The following is a 23,097-nucleotide window of genomic DNA, read 5'->3' as shown; positions in this document are numbered from 1 at the left end:
AACAAAAGAGCGGAAACGGTCGCTCAATGATGAAAAAACAAAAATAACAAACGCTTCCTCAGATGCAGTTCCTGCTATGAGCCTTGAAAGCAAAACAGCTGTTCCTCCTGTCAGAATAAAGAAAATTTCTCACCACAAGCTGCAGTAACTAAGGATAATCCGCTGATGCTACGTTACTGCTGGCAACTACACATCGCAAAAGTTAAAGAAAGGACAGCGCGTTGTTAAAAAAAATCACCGTGAAGCGGGACTATGCTCTTTCACTCCGCTCCTCCTCCGGAACATAGGCACTGCGATACGGGAAGCAATAACGGCTTCGACGATGCAGTTCCTGTGACACGGAGTGAAGGCAAGGCGGAAGGACCACTTGAAAACACGCTCCAGACACCAACAGAAGATCACAAAAGGCTGCGTTACCGCTGCAAGGCACCAAGTTCCGACATGCGAAGGGTGAATGGCACGCTCTAAAGTTCACTCTTCACTTGGTTTAAACTACTCGAAGAACACCACACTTATATTAAAATCGCAGCCAACATGACGATCTTCTCTCATTCTTCGTCATATTCCAACGATGCCACAGAAGGAACAAATTAAATGTACCTCGAGATAAACGGAGCACTAAGGCAGCCGTGAACATTGGTGATTGATTACACCTCCAAAATATTCTTATTAATATTTCTGTCTTTCCAGAATGCCCCTCCGCTACTCATATGTTAGATTGTAACTGATGTCCATAAACATTATCCAAAAAGTTCGAAATTCACTTCAACATCACACTCCTAAACCTCAAAAGAGTGAAATCTCACCGCCTGTAGTGGACATTAATAATGACAGTCCTTGAAGAAATGGTTTCTCATCTGCTGAAATCGTTACCATCTCTTCCAGACATTCTGCAAGTCGAAAATCAACAGGGGAGGGTGCTCCGCTGTCCCTGTTACAGCGTCCCTTCACTCGTCGGCAAAATGTAGTGATGAATAACAAGGAAAGGTAAGTCCAAGACCTTTATTATATGAAAAAAAACACCCTCTGCTTGCGGGAGTCAGAAAACAGTTACTCAGGTCCACCTCACAACATTCTAAGGCAGCCTTCATAGAAGATTCTAAGGGTGAACCATGGGAGAGAAAAGGAGGGGGGGAGGAAAGGGATGTACCATAGGAAGAATTACAACATCTTGCTATCAGAAATGTAAGGATACCTTATGTCCCAGGTCTATGAGGCATAGAATGTTAACTCTGTATTCTGTGATAGATAATGGTACAACTCATCAAATATTCTTGGTTCTGAAATGCTTGCGTAGTCATAAAGCCTGGAATGCAAACATATTTAGAAAAACTTGTAGTATTACATGCATGAAAACCATAAACTGATAATTCCACACCATAGGTGGACATCATTTTGGGGTTAGCATAGGTAGAAGATGCTACCTCTGACTGACTTACTATTTGCAACCTCTCACACAGCCCTTGCCACTTCTCATCTCGGACTTTAGGAAGATAGGGGCAATATCAGAAAGTGAACTCAACTCTAAGAGCCCAGTTTATTTTTTTTACTTCATATTTGTGTATTTTTATTGATACATCAACCATGATCACTTGTGCTAAAACAAGGGTATGGAGAGTAAAGATGTATACATTTTACTATATTACAAAGTATTATAATAACTAGAGTAACGAATCCATGTGAATTGCAGGATATTCTAAAGGTTTATGGTAACAGAGTATAATAAATATGATTCAAATCTATACTTCCTTAACATCATCAGTAATCAATAGAAATAAGGAGATTATATAAGATTCTATTTACATTTTGAAGAGAACAACTCTGACAGGTATTTTCGTTACTTACATTTCGTTCTCTACACCTAGCCTTTGAGCAGCTTATAGGAGGCATTGAAGAACTAGACATGTGACAAGACGTCAATAATAACTTTGCTATAACTTAAGTCTTTGCAATGTTTTTTACAGATAAAATGATGAGTGCATTTCTATCTAATATGTGTGCAAGGAAAAATGAGTATAAAATAAGACTTCTTGGTGGAATATTCAGTAGTAACATGACAAGATACGTACAGAAAGAGTTTAACTATATGATACTCACTTCTGACAGGAGTGGCCGAGTTAATCAGAACAGTTGACTAAGGTTTTGGACAAACAGGAGTAGCCATAGCATGGGAAAAGACTGGGTTTCAGGCAAAGTGGTGTCTGCGGGGTTTCTGCGACAATTGGGCATAATAGATACTCCCACACATCTAATCCCAACATCATTTGATTTTCAGAGGTAGAGTGCTAGCTCTTCAGAACAGGAAGCAATTACACTAAAGCAGAAAATACCTGCATTTAGTAGTATACATTTTTAGCACTGCCAACAAAGTGCTTCTTTAAACTAGGTGCTCTTTTGTGTGTAAAGAATTGGATTATTTGTTGAAAGGGGTAAGAGCCCACTTTAAAGCTTTTTCACAACCCTTGTCAGGGTGAACTACAAAAGTCACTAAATAAATCTGTGCTTATCCATCTAGTAGCTTGTCACAAAAGCAGTCAGGCTTAACGTAGAGGCAATGTGTAAAGTATTTATGCATCACTTAAACAGAAATAAAGTAAAAACACAACACAAAAACTTAATCCTATTTAGAAAAATAGAGTAAGGTTTATTAAATAAAATGACAAAAATCCAATCAGTAAAAACACTGCCAAAAGGCTGGAAGCACCAACCACAGGTATCTGGTCACACCAGACTGGGGCAAAGTCACAAATTTAGGCCGACCGCGATATAGCGCAGACTGGATACAGGAGCAGGTTTGTCCCACTGGGAGTTTTATCATCTGACTTTTGTGTGGGGAGTGCATGGTTCCCTCTGCAGAGCTCAGCCTTAGAGCCAGTGAAGACAGCATTTAGGAGCTGCATGGATCTGGGGTTCTCTTAGTTGGATCCAGCAAGCTCTTTCAATCTGAAGCTTTGCAGCACTGCTTTGCGTCACGCTGTCACACTCAACTTTGTATCTGGTGAAGCTTTTCAGTGAGAAGCTGTGGTGCTCAACAGGATTCTGCATCGCTATTTGTCAAATCTAGTGAAACCTTCAATGACGAGCACAGCATTTCTGCAAGGGTCTGCATCGATCTGATGTTATAATTTTTCTTATTTAATTGTTTATATTTTGTATGTATTCCTTGTGTATGTATGTTTTATATATATATATATTATATACATATATGTATAATATAACATAATTAATAACACTCGTTTTTGCATTATATATTAGTTTTATTCATATTTTAAATGTATTACTATGAATATGTATCTATATATATATATCATTCATATACATTTTTATATTACTAAATGTAAAATATTTAAAAAATAATACAATGTATAATAAATATTGTATCAATTATGTTATATATATATAGAAGGATGGAGGAGGATATGCTACTCACAACATTAGACAATACTTGCCTATATACTTGTATCAATCATCAACAAGGTATAGCCGCGGTGAAATGGTTCTTAGACAAGCGACCCCTCAGATTTCAACAACATAATGCCATGCTTTTAGAGATGGTTACATTTTGCCTTGAGAATAACATCTTTATTTTCTCAGGCCAACTATACAGGCAGCAACGGGGGATCGCAATGGGCACGTGTTTCTCCCCCAGCTATGCAAATCTTTTCGTTGGCTGGTGGGAGAAGCACGTGGCCTGGAAAGAGACACCATAAAAATGGTTTGACAATGTAACACTATGGGACCGCTATATCGATGATTTATTAATTGTATGGAGAGGTAGTCGCTCTTCAGAGGAAGAGTATATAGCTTTCTCCAACTCCAATGACCTCAATCTAAAATTCAGTGGACATATTAGTGATACTAGTGTAGTATATCTTGACCTAGAAGTCTATGTTGCAGGCAGTAATATTTTGACCCGACTGGATCGAAAACCACCAGCGGGGAATTCTGTCCTGCACGCTAGAAGCTTTCATCCAAAAAGCATGATAAGCAAAATCCTGTATGGAGAGCTTCTGCGATTGAAACGTAACTGCACTACACAGGAGGAATAACAAATAGCTAAGGAAGATGCATTCAAGCACTTCAAAACCACGGGATATTCCCAACACTCTCTATGTGCAGCCGAAGAGAGGGCCAAGAAGATTACCGGAATAGAACTGCTAGTACCCAAAACATCTAATAAAACAACCACTTATGCAGAGACTAAACCAGCAAGAATGATCACCTGTTACAACGCAAAGACCCCACAGTTAGTGCACATTTTCAAAAAGAACTGGCATATTCTTCAGACAGACTCCATCCTTAAGAACGTCATTCCTGTACAACCTTTGATAACGTACAAATGTCGTAAATTGATCAATGATCATTTGTGTTAGACCTGGCGATTTCTGGTTGGCTAAGGCTTGCGCCAAAGTCAGGCAGAAACCACCACTCTAGTCAGGGCAAGGAAGTTACACGCCAAAGATAACCCCTGCTCACCCCCTTGGTAGCTTGGCACGAGCAGTCAGGCTTATCTCTGAGGCGATGTGTAAAGCGTTTGCGCGCGCACCCAGCAACAACACCCAAGGCCCACCACAAAGGAAACTCCACACAAGGTATTCTATAAAAATAGCCTCTGTATTATACACAACACATTAGATAAAAACACACACTTTACACTGTGCCAACAGGCACGGGCAGAATTTACAAGGGATTATATACAAGACAGGGCCACCTGGACCACTGTCAGGAATTAGCACTTTTTAGAACGTAGCACAAAAACATATAAGATCACTGTAGCACAAAAATAATATGTATAGCACACAACCAGTACTTACTGGTATCAGGTAAGTACCACCTACGCAACCCTAACTACCTTAGGAAACTGTCACGCAGGGGACTGGAACCTCACTAGCACCACCTGTACTAGGAGAAAGCAAACAACCACCTAAGTATCAAAATACCTGTAGGGGTAATAGAACGTTACACATGATGCATCACATTCAGAGGTGTAGGGAAGGAAAACACATGATGCCTAAAAACATTCAGAGGTGTAAAGCAATGGCACATGACGCATAAAAACACATTCAGAGGTGCAGGTAGGGACAACAGCGCAAAGCTCCACATGAGCCACCACCTGTGGCAGTCCCTGGGCCAACTGGCCTGGTAGGGGCTAGGACGCCCTGTGTTCAGTCAAGCTGCGCCAGCTGCGCAGACTAAAACGAAAATGGTCCCCCACCTAAACGTGGCAGCTGCCCACTAAGTGCTGGGCAGCTGGGAAACGAAACTTCAGGCACTCTGCGTGCCTCTGGAGCCCTCTCTGGGCTCTGACCATTCAAAATGCCCCCTAGAGCCTCGCAGGCTCTAAACAAATACTGGGCCACTAGTGGGAGTCTCACCGGACTCAGTAAAATACTGCCACCACGTTAGAGCCACACGGGGCTGAAGGCACACTGTGGACCTGTTGGAGCGCCACGCGCTCAGAAACGACAATGTCCCCCACGTTGGAGCGTCTAGCGCTCTAGACACTCATGCTCCCCTTCGTTGGAGCGCTCCGGGCGCTCTGAACACCAGACAATGCCCCGTTCAGTTGGAGTCCCACACGGGGGACTCTTCCACACTGCTGCCCCCCACGGCCCCCACTCACCGGGATTGCTGCTCCGGTCACGGCGGCGCTGCTCTTCTGGACTTCGCAGGGCTCTCACCACTCGGGAGCCCTGCAAGGGAAGCAGACGCACGTCTCACCGGAGCGCGGGGTAGGCTCCCGTCCGCTTCTCTCCTCCCTCGCGGTCAGGATCCCAGGAGCGCGGGGTAGGCTCCCGTCCGCTTTAAACCGGCAATAAGCGGGGTGGGCACCCGCCAACGATCACACAAGGCGGGGTGGGCACCCGCGGCCGTCCTCATGGCCAGAGGCACTAAAATCAGCGGGGTGGGCACCCGCTAGCAGAATCAAAGCGCACACAGCGCTATAAAGTCACGCACAGCGCTCCCAGCGCTAGAAAGCCCAACAAGCGCTCCCAGGCGCTACAAAGATAGCAAGTCCAGGAAAACAGCGCGCACAGCGCTACAAAGTTCAAGGAGCGCTCCCAGGCGCTGTAGATCAACAAAAAGGTCCAGTAAAGAACAGGGGGCAAAGGCTGGGCCCAGAGCCAGCACACAGGGCCCTCCAGCAGGGAGGCAGTCCCCAGTGGCGGTCTCTCCTGGTGCCCAGCAGCAGCAGGCCCCCCCTCAGATGATCCTGCAAGAGAACACCAAATGTAAGGGGACACAGCCCCTTTTTATACAGTACAAGTCTTTGTCTGAAGGTGCAGGGAAGGGGCGAACCAGTTCCAACTGGTTCCTGAGCACTTTGTTTTGCTCAGCCCCTCTCCCTATTCACTGGCAGGCCAGGGTCATCAGACGCACCACAGGGGCCGGAGCCAGCAGTGTGTGGGGAAAGCCCTGTCCTATTCAGGACCCAGGTATACTCCTCCCCAGCCATCAGCATGCTAACTCCCCATTCACCACTGGGTGACTCCTCCTGACTCTGGGGATTTCCCTAGCCCGTCACATGACCTCCACCAGCCAATCGCCAGACAAGCCACACATTTCATACTGCACACTGAAGTGCCCACTTCTAGAAGTGGCACTTCCACACTAGGTACATGCACGCCGCACACATCAACGCGCAGCATTCACTCACACGAGTCCGCACATACCAAACACGGGCCTGCACACCCCACGCATCAGGAACTACCAGGACACATACATTCCCCCATGCATTCCTATGGGAGGGCAGGCCAACCTCAACACACGCACGCACTTTACCCTGGGACACAGCGGTAAAGTGCGCCTCAACCAAAAATCACTACACCAAGTTACCAATAAAAAGCAAAAAAGTCTCGGGGGTGAACCTGCCAGAAGGGCCAAGTCCAACAATTTGGTTTATAGCCAATATTGTACATTTACCCCAAAAAGAGATAGTGCTACCGGCTTTTATCCATGCATGAAGTGTAAGGCTTGCAGGTATAGCCAGAAAGTCATCAACTATAGCACCCCAAAACATGGACCCAAAGCCATGAGAAAAATCAATCGATTATTGAATTGCAATTCTGAATTTATGGTATACTGTCTGGAGTGCCCATGCCCTAAACGATACGTGGGCAGCACCATCCACGCTGCGAAAAAACGCATCTTAGAACATATGCCTGCAATCTCCAAGAAAGACGCTACATACCCTGTAGAACGTCACTTCGAGATTGCTCACTACAGTAACCAAGACTTAGTTAAATTTTTCTGTATTGACCAGGTCACAAAAATGAAAGAGGTGGGGACAGAGTTTGACCCTTCTGAATAATGGAATCCAAATACATCATTGATCTGAATACCATGTTAAATAATGAAGAAGAATAATGTGTTCTTCTAGATTAATAGTATGTCACCATCTAATTATTATTGCTTTCTGTCCTTTGATCATCCAAATTCCTTCCCTGAAACCAAATAAAACTACTAATCATATGGAGCAATTTGGTCAGTATGCCCATTAGGGGCTCTATCTTCTCTCCTTAATTGGTAAATTTGCCTGCCAATACATTTGGCTGCTCAAACTCTCCATAATCTTGCAGCCTCTTATCGCTTGTTTGCCAGATTCATGGTTTGCCCATTCAGGGCTTTATTTATTTTTCAAAAACTAGGAGGCCTTGTATCATATGTAAGAAAAATTATTTTCTGTACAGAATGAACTATAAATATAATTGACAAAGGTGACAAACGTATATATAGATGTTTTCTGCGTTGTGTTTATCTTTCGCAATATGATCATGTTCTCACCTGCCTTGTAGAAACGGATATACAATATATTGAGATCTTCATTTCATTATGCACTGTTGCCGGAAACATGCTATAAGATGGCCGCCATTGTAGAAACATATTATTGTTGTATGAACTTTTTTGGCCATCTTCGCTGTTAATGAAATCTTTTGTACGTAATCACTAATTCACTTTATAATGATGTTTTATCAATATACTCACTGACATCGAAAAGGCGGAAACGCCGAAACGCGTCTGTTAGGGCAGGGGAGGTTCTGCACATTAAACCATCACTTTATTGAATTCCTGTGAGTGCTTTCTTGTTTTCCGGTCGACCTGGATTGTCCACCGTTGTGGAATCATATATATAGATATATATATATATATATATTCACTGAAAAAACCATAGGTTTCACACACGTTATAGTTAGGAATTAGCATTTAAAAAACCTTGCAAATTCACTGAAAAAACCATGGGTTTCACACACGTTATAGTTAGGAATTAGCATTTAAAAAACCTTAGAAATTCAGTGAAAAAACCATAGGTTTAACACATGTTATAGTTAGCTGGACATTTTACTCGTAAAAAACCAATGAAATTCCCCCGTTATAGTTAGTTCAGCTAACTATAACTCGCGCGCCCGCAATGCACTGCTGATGACGTCACATATTACATCACTCATGACATGGTCAGTGACATCACTCATGACATCACTGATGACATCTCAAATGACGGGGTGCGCGCACGGAGCTTGCGCAGTGCGCGTACCTCGGGTTTATACATAATAAAACAATATTTCTTATTGGTTATCATTACTTTCAGTTTCTAATTGTATCAATACCACACCCAATCCCCTCATGGCAAGTCATGTGATCAAGAATCTTCACTTTTGATTGGTTTGAAGTACTTTCTGTTCCAGATTCTTCCCAAACCACACCTACTCCCCTCATTATTAGTTCTGATTCCTTTGGAGAAGGAGCTATTCTGTTGTTGAGAGACAATGGCTGAACAGCAACCTACTTCAGACAGTGAGCAGGACACTCTTGAGAGGCAGAGGAACAGGAAGCAGAAAGACAGCTTTATATGGCAGTTTTTCACTTTTCCAGAGAATGAGAAAAAGGTAAATGCACCGAAAGTTACATGTGTACTTTGTAAAAAAGTCTTATCTCGTGGGAAATATTCTTTTAGCATTCACACTATGTTGAGACATGTTTACAAAATGCATCCAGTATCTTATCGTCGAGCTTCTGGAGAAAACCCTCCACCTGCTCAGCCGACGACATCAGCAGCAGCTCAGCCGAGCACATCTTCGGCAGCTCAGGGGAGCACTTCAGCTGCGATGGTGCCTTCACCTGTTTCTTTACCTCTTGTTGGTCCACCTTGTTTGGCGAGGTTGTCTACACGGTGCACTGATTGCGGTTCTCTTATTTCTGTGGGGGAGACCAGTCTTGATCTCCTTCAGAGAAAATTTGATGCGCATACGTGCACTAGGCCATAGATGTTTTTTCTTTTTTTGCATTTTTCTCTTCCTGTTTCCCTCCATTAACTCAAGGGCTCTTTTAAGAGCCACTTATAAACTTAATCAAACAAATTTTGTTTTTAGAATTTTTTTTTGAAATTTTTTTGAGGTGCGCGCACCCTGCGCGCACCCATGTTTTTTTAAATTTTTTTTTTTTTTTGAGAGACTACAATTAAAAATTGAAAATGTGATTGTACAGAAGTACAAACCTCAAAACCCCACTCGCTTAAATGCGTTTTTTTTTATTTTGTTTTATTAAGTTTTTTTTCGGGTGCGCGCTGGGTGCGCGCACTCGGCGATATTTTTTTACAAAATATTAACCTTTTTTTTTGCCCTACAAGGTCCTACTTTAACCCCCTTACAATGCCTACTGGGTCTATTTCTACCCACTCTGCCCCCTTTTCAAGTTCTCCCCCTTTGTTTATCACCCCCTCTTTATGCGATTGACAAAATGGCGGCCGCCGCTTCCTGATTTCCACCGATTCGAATGTTTACTAAGATCTAACAACCAATCAGAATTGCGCTCGCGCACGGCGAGGTGCGCGCACCCAGCGCGCACGGAGCGCGCTTATATATATATATATTGATTTAAAGGCTATTTTCTCAGAATCTACTGAACAGATTTACACCAAACCTACAAAAGGCACTTCCTTGACCTGGGGACTACCTCTCTGCCAAATTTCTAGTAATTCTGTTCAGCCGTTCGGGCTGTAGCCCTGTCTAAAGGTCCTATGGCAAAATGCATGGGAAAAACGCGTTTTGGGACCCCCCTTTTATCTCAGCCCCCGCTTGACGAATCCCCCCGAGACTTTCAGGGTAGGAGCGGAGCGTTGCGCCCCACCTATTTTGAGAAATTCGCGAACATTCGTCGACCGGCGCCAAAGTTATTCCAAATAGAATGTTGCGGATTTCCTATGGAAAAGGGGTCCTAACTATAACTACCTACTGGCGACCGCCAGTAGGTAATATATATATATATATATATATATATACATATATATATATATATATATATATATCACCAAACGACCACCTTCCTTCAAAGAAGTCCAGGGACACAGCGGGGATTATGTTGAAGCCTTTATTCACAGATTTTCAGCATGGCATAATGCATTTCGACTTTACGTCTTCTGCTGAATTGTTGTCACCTGTTCCCTCCTTTGAACATCTCATTGCGCTCCCATTGGTGGGAGATCAGCTGGTCCTGCTGCCATATAAGGAATGCAGTTTCATGTACAACTACAATTCCCAGCATTCATTGTTCAGGTAAGTACTTCAGCCGGATAAGGTTGTAACTGCTGTCAGTGCTGAACATTGCATCACAAAGGGGGGCCATTAAAACAAAATTATAAACGTGTTGCAGGCTTCCTCAGGTCCCCTACGTCCAGCCCCAGTAATGAGAACTCACCGGGCCTGAGGCAAACTGAAGTCATGCTCGCCTCCCCATGTAATCACGGGCTGCCTGGTCGCAGCGGCCACTGGTATGGTCCGTTCTCGAGGCGGTCCTGGCGAAATCAATACCTTGATTACACAGTCCGAGTTGCCAGGAAAGACCAGGACACTTGATGGACGGGTCCCTGTATCGCGCTCCCGGCAGGCGCGAAAAATATCACCAAACGACCACCTTCCTTCAAAGAAGTCCAGGGACACAGCGGGGATTCTGTTGAAGCCTTTATTCACAGATGTTCAGCATGGCATAATGCATTTCGACTTTACGTCTACTTCAGATGCTGCTGCTGAATTGTTGTCACCTGTTCCCTCCTTTGAACATCTCATTGCGCTCCCATTGGTGGGAGATCAGCTGGTCCTGCTGCCATATAAGGAATGCAGTTTCATGTACAACTACAATTCCCAGCATTCATTGTTCAGGTAAGTACTGCAGCCGGATAAGGTTGTAACTGCTGTGAGTGCTGAACATTGCATCACAAAGGGGGGGCCATGTAGTGGCAGGTTAAAACAAAATTATAAACGTGTTGCAGGCTTCCTCAGGTCCCCTACGTCCAGCCCCAGTAATGAGAACTCACCGGGCCTGAGGCAAACTGAAGTCATGCTCGCCTCCCCATGTAATCACGGGCTGCCTGGTCGCAGCGGCCACTGGTATGGTCCGTTCTCGAGGCGGTCCTGGCAAAATCAATACCTTGATTACACAGTCCGAGTTGCCAGGAAAGACCAGGACACTTGATGGATGGGTCCCTGTATCGCGCTCCAGGCAGGCGCGAAAAATATCACCAAACGACCACCTTCCTTCAAAGAAGTCCAGGGACACAGCGGGGATTCTGTTGAAGCCTTTATTCACAGATTTTCAGCATGGCATAATGCATTTCGACTTTACGTCTTCTTCAGATGTGTATATATATATATACATTCATATTAATACATTTGAAACATAAAAAAAATAATGTAAAATAAATATTTTTAGAAATCATATTACACTATAAATATAAATATGTTCTTATATATATTTATAGAAATACATACACATATATATGTGTGTTTGTGTGTTTATATAAATATATAATTATATATAGTAATAAATATTAGTGGAATATATTTATTTTACATTCTATTACATTTATATATTAAAATATGTAATATTTACTACTTCAAACTCTATTTATATTAAAAATCGATATTAGTGTCAAAAATATTCCACCCCCCCCAATTTTTTGTGCTTACCATTATAAGTATAGAGACATGACATTTTGGTAAATTATATTTTTGGCACATTATTTGTGTCAAACAATATCGTTTACTTTGTTGTGTGTCAGTGATCCAACATACGAGGCACCATCCTAAACATGATCTTGTACCTCTCTGGCAGATAAAGAATTATTTTGTTCCTAACACACTCATCATCCCTATTCCGCACTAACTCCGTGGTTCTATCATCTTTCCAATCCTCTTCAACACTTAACTCAGCCCATTTCCAGACCCCACCTAACTGGTTTCGACACAGAAGACACCCAGAACATCTTCAAGGGGTAGACCCTGATGGACTAGATTGCTTTGGCCTACACCACTCCCTCTTAGCTATGGTACCCATTGAGGCTAGCCACCTGAAACTCAGCTCATCCCAAACCAAGAACCTCACTGGCGGGATATAGTGGAATTAGCACCTGATTGTCATCTGAATCTAAGAGTTTGGTCCTTCCTTATTGACAACAACTGAAGTAAGAACTCAAGAGTGATCGTGGAGTTTCACTTGCACTCACCTCACAAGTGAACTAACACCTTCTCACTATACAAACCCTTTAATTAATTCTTCCAAATTTAAGTTTCTCACAGAAAGCCCAATGTCAGACACTTTATTTGGACACACCACTCTACCTACTCAGAAGACTAGAAAGGATGATGCAGCAAGACAATTACTACATTTACACCAGCTACCCATGGCCAGAAACTCCTCTTTAAAAGTGCAAAATTCTAGAACTCGCTCCTGGCAAAGACCTGAAACTTTCAAGACCAGATAGAAATCATGAAGGAAGTAAAGGACATATCCTAACAGATGACACCACTAACGCAAATCAGTAACTTGCCCTAAGAGCACCACAAAGCTTATTCAGTCATTGTTAGAAATGGGGTTTCTGGTTGTCAGTGTATGCACCTTGTACAATCAGAAACCACCACTCTAGTTAGGGTAAGCTAGATACACACTAAACAATAACTTGTGCTCACCCTCTGGTAACTGGGCACAGAGCAGTCAATCTAAAGAGGCAATGTGTAAAGTATTTGTACAACACACACACACACACACACACACACACACACACAAACGGTAACACAATTAAAACACCACAAAAATGCTCCACACAGGGGTAGAAACACAGGTACAACAAAACCAGAATGACAAAAATCCAAAAAGTAGAACCAAAGTTATGAATTTGTAAAGATTAAATCAAATTATAGTGCTTAGTGTCATAAAGTTCCAACCGGGGACATCTGGTTGCGCTAGACCAGGGTAAATCAAAGGTTCAGGCCGACCGCGATGGAGGGTAGGCTGGCTACAGGTCTCGCACAGGTCCCGCTAAAAAGTATCTTGGATGAAGAAAGCATCAAAGACTCAATGCTAGGAGTAGAGTCCTTATCGTCGATCCTATGGACGCAGGTGATTCGTTGCTTTCGATCCACGCAGTCGATGAAGGCTTCATCGATTAACCCCTTTACGATGCAAGCGATGGATTGTTGTCAAGCCGTGCAGTCTGTCGAAGCACTATCATCAAGTGGTAGCTGTGTCAGCGTCAAAGGGCGATGCATTGGTTCCAATTGGCACAAAGTCGTCGATGTGTCAGTTTTGATGGACTGGAACGGAAATTAGAGCAGAAATCAATTGTCAAGGACCCAGGACTGGATTGGCACAACTCAGCAGGGCAGGACTTACAGATGGCTGAGTCCAGATGTTGTTACAGGGTTGAAGGAAGTCTTTGATAGCCCTGAGATTTCAGAACAGGAGGCAAGCCCTTGCAGTTACTCTTTGTTCAAGTGAGATTGGTTCAGTCCTCATCCTCAGCAGGGCTGAGATCAGAAGGCAGAAGGGCAGCACAGAAAAACAGAAAAGCATTCATCCAGAGCAGCAGTCAAGCAGAGAGGCAATCCTTGTAGCACAAGTCTTCACTCCTGGCAGAGTTCTTCACAGGTCCAGTAGTGTACTGTCTTGGTAGGGCCAGTTGTGCCTTTGAAGTGGGAGTGACGTCAAAGAAGGGGTTTTGAAGTGCACACAGGCCCTTTCTTCCCAGCCCTGGCTTGAAACTATCAGTAAGGGATAATAAGTCCTTTACGTGGGAAACAGGACACTGCCTATTCAGCTGTAAGTATCAGTTCCCCCCCTCTTCCTGTCCAGGAAGAGCTATCAGAATGCAGATCAATTCTGTGTCACACCTACCATCTATGTATTTGTGGCTTTCTAGAAGGAAGGCACACAGTGTAGCTGTCAACCACTCCAGCTGTTTATTGGAGACAGGCTGCAGTCATGCATGGTAGTAAGAGCAAAGAAGTGCCCACTTTCTAAAAGTAACAATGTTAACAGCAGCTGCAGTGCACTCAAATTCAACTAATTAAATCAGTAAACCTAGTAATCAATTATAGTCTCACTTGGTATGCACTCTCTGAGGTGGTTCCACCCCTCCACCAGTACGAACAAAAAAAGCAAACTAGAGCACAATGTTCTAGACAGAGTGTGCACTACCTCGTACACTCACTCATGAGTGTGTATTGTCAAAATGCTATTAATATTTATTCAAAAAGGAGGACAATTGAAAACACAGTGTCCCAAACAATTTTGTAATTTATGATCTCCAATAAACGAAGAGACGTGCAATCGTGTTGTGGAAATTCTTGTTGTTCTTTATTATTCTTTTATTTTCGCAAAGTGTAAATCCAAAATGGCTTCAACTTCCATTCATATGATCGTGGACAACATAAATCAGTTCATTCCCCATCCCAATGCATTTCGGGTGTATCCTTCACCCTTCATCAGGGGAATCTATCGACGATATATTGATGATATACTAGGTTTACTGATTTAGTTAGTGGAATTTGAGTGCACTGCAGCTGTTGTTAACATTGTTAGTTATTTAATCTGTTTCTACCCGACACAGCGATAATAGTAGCACCACATCATGTCGCTTGAAGAGATTTTGTACCTCACAGAAAACAAAGCAGAGACCAAAGTATATAGGGCATTAGAAGCGCAAGAAATATACGGCCTCATTTGCGAGGTTCGCACCTTTGATGTCACACAAGGACCGGTCATTCAGCAATTGAGACAGAATACTTAATGCATCATGAAATTAATCAACATTTGCATGCCACAACCCTAGTACAATATCATAAAGCGAGCAGGATTCCGAGAGGGCTTAGGTTACCGTTAAAACCTATGATGTTCAAAATGAACAAGAAATTCATGGATAAGTGGTTCTCTATCCTTAATAAGTGTTCATTGGACTTGATCCTTTTTATTGTGGAGGAACTTTCTAGTGTTTTAGTCGGTTTAGAACAGGAAATCCAGGAATGACAAGATTCTCTTAGAACACGCATGCAAGGAGATGAGTGGTCGGCAGCATTAGAAGAAATCAATAAGAAGCTAGACCTTTACACAAAAGAGATTCATGAACGCAAGGAACGAAAATTTAGATGAGACACTATAGATTACAAGCTTGGTGAAGTTTATTCCTGGGCGGAAGTGTATGCGCAGAGGCGCACATACCAGAAACCCGGGAATACTTCTTCAGAGGAGAGTATAGCCTCAATTAGTGACCCTCATTTAACTAGACCACAAGTCCCTCCACAGTTGACTCAACACACATACAGGTACCATCTACATCTGCTTCAAAGGTTTCTTTTTTGGATACCAGCCCTGATGCCAACGACCGACCGTTAGAACAGACTACAACACAAACAAACAAACCAAAACCCGTAGAGGTCATGGAAAGCTCAAAACAGCCCATTACAGGACGCAGGCAGAAAAAACATTATTTGTAAATATTTCTTCTGTTTCATTATCCCAAACACAAATGGCAGTACTAAACAAAGGCATGTCTTTTGTGCCTACATTCCATACCTCAACCTTCAACACAGATATAGAATTCTACAAGTTTATGAGAAAACTCAGGTTGCGTTACTTTTTTTCAAACTTAAGTCCCACGGGTACCGATACCAATATCACTGAATTCAAAGAATTCAAATCAAAAAGTACTTTCATTGCCCCTACTTCTCATAAGGTTCTTGATACTTTCGAGGCATTAGTGAAGAGAGACTTATCTCGTTTATCCACTCCATCGAAGAAACACCATAATTTGACACCATCAGATAGGAAGGCACTGAAAACTTTGAGAATGAATGACTCCCTAGTGTTTTCTTTGGCAAACAAGGCAGGCGCACTAGTGGTCATGGTTCGCAGCTTCTATGAGACTAAAGTAAACGAGATGCTGTCTGATGAATCAATGTATTTACCTCTGAATAGTGATCATACATTTGAGTTTCAATCTACTCTTTTCAAGATTTTATCTCATGCTAAAGATATGGGTTGGATCAGTGATAAGACATTTGACTTTTTGTACTCCAAATTTCCACGTAGGCCAGTTATTTAAATGCTGCCCAAAATTCATAAAAGCCTCCGAGACCCACCGTTGTATCCCATTGAGTCAGGGTGCAGTTCAATCCATGAGCATTTGGGTTATTATCTAGACCATGGGTACTCACAAACTTTCTCTCGGGGGCCAAATTTACAGTGTGGTTTCTGGCTGAGGGCCGCACCGGTGGGGGCGGGGCCAGTGGGGGAGGGGGCGGGGCTAGAGCAAAAAAAAACTATGACCATGAGGTTGAACACAGGTCCCTGCAGGGGACGCCTTCATCCACTGAGCCACCAGACCCGGTATGCACACATATCTATCTATCTATCTATCTATCTATCTATCTATCTATCTATCTATCTATCTATCTATCTATCTATCTATCTATCTATCTATCTATCTATCTATCTATCTATCTATCTATCTATCTATCTATCTATCTATCTATCTATCTCTCACTCTGTCTTCCTCCCGCTGTCACCTCACCCCCTGCTCTCACTCCCTGCTGCCCTCCATCACCTCACCCTGCTGTCCTCTGTCACCTCACCCGCGCTGAGACAGCTTCCAGGGAACGCACACGGCCGCCGCACCCAAGTACTTCACAGGTATTTTAAAGACCATTCACTTGTTAATGAGACTTTGTTGTATTTCACCTCTTCTTAGCGCCCCTGCATCTCCACTCAATCAGAGGGGAGATGCAGGGGCGCTAAGAAGAGGTGAAATACAACAAAGCCTCATTAACAAGTAAATGGCCTTTAAAAGAATCGCCCGGCCTCACAGCTCCGCGCTGCTGTAACCGGCGGTGTTTGCTGACAAGCACAGGCACTATGTCTGCAAGGTCCGTACTATGAGTACCCGTGATCTAGACACTTTTTTACAATCTTTTGTACAGTCCGGACCCACTTACGTACAAAATGCTATTCATTTTGTTTTTAACTTTTGGGTGATCTCAATCTACCAGCTGGAGAAGAGATCTGGCTAGGAACTGTAGACATTGTATCTTTATACACTTCCATACCCCATGCGGAGGATATTGAAGCCATTGAGTGGGCCCTGCTACAGCAGGAAGATATGCCAGCCAACAAAATCTTTCTTCTAGAACTTTTACATTCTGCCTAATTAACAGTTATTTCAAATGGCAGGACAGATACTTCCTACAAACCAATTGTACTTCCATGGGTTTTGCAGGCGCACCCAGTTACACTAATACCTTCATGATGAAGTTTGAGCAAGAGAACATACTTAACGATACATCATGGACTGATCATCTCATCATATATCTACGATATATTGATGATATTTTCATCATGTGGCGAGGAGCGAAAGATGAGTTGGTTGGAAAATTAATGTCTCTCAATGACATTAACCCAAGAATCCAGTTTACGTTTGTTCTTGACAGGTAGACATTATCTTATTTGGATGTACAAATCGAGTTACAAGACACAATGATCACCATCAAGGTGTTTAAAAAAAACCACTGATTGCAACAATACATTACTGTTCGGCATTTTTCATCCGCACTCCCTGAAAATTTTCCTTTTTCACAATTTTTAAGGATAAAACGTATCACATCAGATCCCATGACAGCTAAAGAGTCAGTGGAAGCAGCGAAACAGAGTTTCTTAGACAGGGGTATCCCAATGAAGTGTTAGAAACATCAGCTTTCCGATTGGATGAGTTTTCCAGATCCAAGCTATTAGAAAAGCGAGTGAAACAACCAGAGAAAAGGGAAGTATTTGTGTCCACATTCTCAACTCAATCTGCAGCCATCAAGAAAGTGATCTTAAGGAGATGGGATTTGCTGCAGACAGAACCCGATTTCAGGAATTTATTCAAAGATTGCCCGCTTTTTGCCTACAAACGTTCCAAAAATCTCAAAGAAAAATGAAGAGGAAGGAGAAACACGAAAGCCATCAACATAAGGGGATGCTGCAATGTCATAACTACCCACACTGCAATAATGTGATTGTAGGAACATCTATCTCACACCCATGGTCAGGCAAATTCATTAAACTTTATTTTACAGCCAACTGCAACACGCAAAATGTCATTTACATAATACGTTGCCCTTGTGGCATGTACTATGTGGGGAAAACTGAAAGAGCATTGCGGACTCGAATAACAGAACACAAGAGTAGGATCAGGACGAGAACATTAACCTCACCTTTAGTAAGCCATTGGGTAGACGCGCATTACACAATCACACAATTGAGGTTTTCTGTCTTAGAAATTGTGGAGACTCATCATGATAGAGAGATGACAAAACACATTACTCAGAGGGAGACATATTGGATCAGATACTTGGATACTATGAGCCCTAGCGGCCTGAATGAGAAACTTGAGCGTTCTTGTTTCCTGTAGGAACTATATGTTTATAACAGGATACTGGTATTTCTTCTTTCAGATGCACTGTAAAAATCAGGCGATACTGATTTAATTGTTTTCATGTCCCACATTTTGTATGTCTTTTCATAATTTGTAATTTTGGTTTAAATATAGCATCAACACTGTTTGAGGAGAATTGAGTAATGTGGATTTATGTCATATTTTGTACATGTACCCATTGTTGATTTGTTGTATTGACAATACATGCACATTGCCCTAACCAGAGAATTGAGTGAGGCATAGAATCTGTTTAGAACATATAATATCACGCATATGTTTGTGGGCTGATCCCCTTAGGTAGAACTACACATATAGAACAATGTGATTTTCTAGGCATCAATGTTCGTATTTGTCACCAATTGCTTATTCATTGCATGTATCGCACCATTGTGTCAGGACCCCAAGATTACAGATAGGTTTAATTGCGCATTGAAGACTCAAAGTTTGTACACCCCGAGCAATGGAAGGTACATGGGTGGAGCTGACTCGGAAATGGCGCCAGAAAAGGCCACCAGAACCGAGTAGCTGTTAGCGTTCTAGTGTTTGGCAGAGAACGCGCTGGAATCCTAGGTGAGGCTCGCGCTGCTTAGGAACTGCGCACTTCACCGAGAATTCTAGAGAGTCAGGTGCGCACTTCAGAGCGCGCTGACAAAAAGTGTTTCAGGTTTTGTTTGAAGGCTTTTCAGAATCAAAACTGAAGGGCTTTCGGAAGTCTCTAGATACAAGTTAGAAATCCGAGTTCAATGAAGTAGAGTGACGTGTGAGGAGAACAGCAAGTCTCAGTTTGTGAAGATTTCGCACCGAGCCGTCAGGGAGAGGAAGCAGCTTCTACAGGAGCATCTGAAGGAAGAAAAAGAAAAACGAAGCTAAGTTAACGAGTGTATATTTGTCACCTCAGAGAACTGAAGTAAATTACTGATATCAATAGAGTTATAGAACTTACTGTGAGGAAAGTGGCTTTACTGTAATTCTTCACAGAGGTAACGAGTTGTAACGGCAAGTCCTGAAAAAACGAAGAGAGAATTGCAATACATGTTAGAACGCTTGAGCAACTACAAATAATTAGAATAAGATAAAACAATACTTACCACAGAAATAAGTCGTCGGACAGTAGCTAAGAACAGAGAGTAAAATACCATCACGAAAAGAATAAGAAGAGAAAACATTAAATACACAGATGAATAATTACAAATAGGAAAAGACCTCAAACTCAGTAAGTAGAATACCAAATTAAAATAGATAATACCAAGTTAAAAGAGAGCAGAAGTTCTTAACAGTTAGATGTAAATATATTGCAGGTGTGCAAAAAGAAAAAGAAACTGTGAACTAAGGCAGATACCAAGGAAGATAAAACATAGGAGAGTGAAAAGAAAAATAGGAAAGTAAGTAAGAAGCACAGGGAGAAAGATTCATATGAGGCAGATAAACTTTGGGTTCGAGCTAGTTCCTTTTTAATTGCAGACGAAGAATATAGTTAGGAATAAAAGGCACACACAGAAAAGAAATAAAAGAAATAGAAGAGAAGCTGAGTTCTGGAATTGGCATGGTAAGGAAATAAGGCAATAGGGGTTAAGAGATAACAGAGGTTAAGGACTAAAAGTTTATGATAACAATAACTCTTGTCTACAGGTTACCTCTTCAGCAATAGAAGTCTGCTGGACGGACTCCTGAAGGAAGCCGCAGAACAGTCTCTTCTCTCTTTTGTTATTTTATCCATTTTCCCCCTTCCCCCAAGATAGCCACTCTAGAGACTTGTCACACTAAGCTCTGGATTGCTGTCGGGGTGGATTTGGGAACTAGCATCTCTGTTCCTGTGTAGTTGAGTACCGTAACTAGAGTCTGACAGAGTGAAGTGCCCACGTTGCATTTTACACCCGAACAGAGATGGCTGAGGGAATAGACGTACAAGGTTTAGGAACAATATTAGATACCATACAAAAAGAGTTAAGTGCAGTCCGAGAGGAAAGCCAGAGCCTCAGATTAGAAGTAGTAAATTCTAGAAAAGAAACCGCAGAATTGGCGCAAAGGCTTAGACAACCTTTTGGTTCAGGGTCGGACGCTCAATCTTCATTGACAGAAGGGACTAATAGGATGACAACTCAGGTGATTCACTCCCTCTCACCTGTCATTCCATTAGCGGCACCCGAGCGTTTTAGTGGGGATCCGCAGAAGGCTCAAATATTCATTACGCAGTGCTCATTACACTTCATGTGCCGCCCTTCCATTTTTCCAGATGCTCAGTCTCGAGTGGCCTTTGTGTTGTCATACTTAAGTGGGGATGCAGCATCCTGGTCTTTGCCTCTGATTTCAAAGGACGATCCCATATTGCGGAATTATGAGAACTTCAAAGAAGAGTTTCTTCGAATATTTGACAGAAGGCGGATATCCCAAGCCGTAGACAACGAGCTACTCGACCTGAAACAGGGGAACCGCGATGTGGTCTCTTATTTGGCTCAATTCAATAAACTAGTGGTGGAAACCAACTGGCCTGAGAGTAAGAGAGCAGCGGTGTTTTATCGAGGTTTAAGAGATGAGCTAAAGGATGCATTGGCCGGAATACCCAATAGACCCACAGAAATCTCAGCGTTGGTGGATTTAGTGCTGGAAATCGATTTCCGTCATGGGGAAAGAAAAGGTGAAAAAAGGAAAGATTTCAAGTCAGTGATTCCAAGATTTGATCGAGTAAGGTCGGAAGGAGGACGAAGCAATGAAGGTCAGCAGGGCATCGAACCAATGCAGATTGGTACAATACGGGGTCCTCTTTCCAAAGAAGAGAAGGAAAAGAGAAGAACCAACAACCTATGCATGTACTGTGGATCGGGAGGTCATTTTGTACGTGTGTGTCCAAAGAAACCCAAGGGAAGTTTCAAGCCGAAGGAAAACTAAAGGCACCATCTGTTGGAGGAGTTGAACAGGTGATGCGATTTTCGATCAGACTCCAAAGGAACATAGGGTGGCCAATACTCTATAGTCTGCAGCGCCACATCTAACTTTATCAATGGAAATCAGATTTCGACACGTGACGCTGAGGGAAGTCTCAGTGATGATCGACTCAGGAGCCACCGGAAACTTTTGCGATCTAAGGTTTGAGAGCAAGGTGGGAATCGAAGCCATCAAAAAGTTAAAAGCTGAGCCCGTTAGGGCTGTGGATGGAACCAATCTGTCCTCAGGTCCAATAATCAGTCACACAGAATTAATTCATCTGATCTCGAATGACGGACATGAGGAGAAGATCCAGTTTAACTTGATCGATGCCCCCCAATTCCAGTTGATCCTTGGGCTTCCCTGACTTACTGAACATAATCCAACAATCAACTGGAGTACCAGAGCCATTAAGATGGAATCAGATTATTGTTTGGGAAATTGTTTCAGAGGCCAGCTGCAGGAGCAAGAGGTGAATCCTGCACATTCGTTGTGTCAGACGGGAGGATCAATTTGTGTAACCCATGTACAAGACATACCAGAGGAATATCGAGATTTTGAAGACGTATTCAATGAAGTGGAGGCAGAACAATTACCACCCCACAGACCTTATGATTGTAAAATTGAGATAGAACCCGGTTCAAATCTACCTTGCAGCCGTGTGTATGCCCTTACGGAAAAAGAACACCATCACCTAAAAGAGTATTTGGAAAGTATCTAGCAAACGGCTTCATTCGTCCGTCGCAGTCCCCAGTCTCCTCGCCCCTATTTTTTGTGCCAAAGAAAGAAGGAGATTTGAGGACTTGCATCGACTACAGAGCCATCAATAAGATTACAAAAAAGAACCGTTATCCATTGCCGCTAATATCTGTTTTGTTAGATCATGTGAAAGGAGCAACAATTTACACGAAGTTGGATCTGAGGGGAGCGTATCATCTGGTGAGAATGAAGGAGGGCGATGAGTGGAAGACAGCTTTCAGAACGAGGTTCGGCCTATTTGAATATCAGGTTATGCCCTATGGGCTATGTAACGCTCCTGCAGCCTTTCAACACTTCATTAACGACGTATTGAAGGAATTCATCGACCAGTGTGCACTGGTGTACATTGATGACATCCTTATTTACTCTGAGAACAAGGAAGAACATCAGGATCAGGTTAGAAGGGTCTTACAGAAGTTGAGAGAAAACAGACTGTTTGTAAAGCTAGAGAAGTGTGCTTTCAGTGTCTCTCAGGTTGAATTTTTGGGTTTTGTAATTTCACCAACGGGCATTCTTATGGACGGCAAGAAGATCGAAGCGGTGATAAATTGGAAGTCCCCCGAGAGCGTCAAAGAAGTACAAAGCTTTATTGGTTTTGCCAATTTTTACCGGAGATTCATTGGAGAATTTTCGCATACGATTTTACCACTCACCCGTCTATTGAAAAAAGGGGTCAAATT

Source organism: Triturus cristatus, chromosome 7 (genome assembly GCF_964204655.1).
Source record: "Triturus cristatus chromosome 7, aTriCri1.1, whole genome shotgun sequence".
NCBI classification, from domain to species: Eukaryota; Metazoa; Chordata; class Amphibia; order Caudata; family Salamandridae; genus Triturus; species Triturus cristatus.
The sequence above is the reverse complement of the archived record's forward strand: the minus strand, read 5'-3'. Positions refer to the sequence as shown.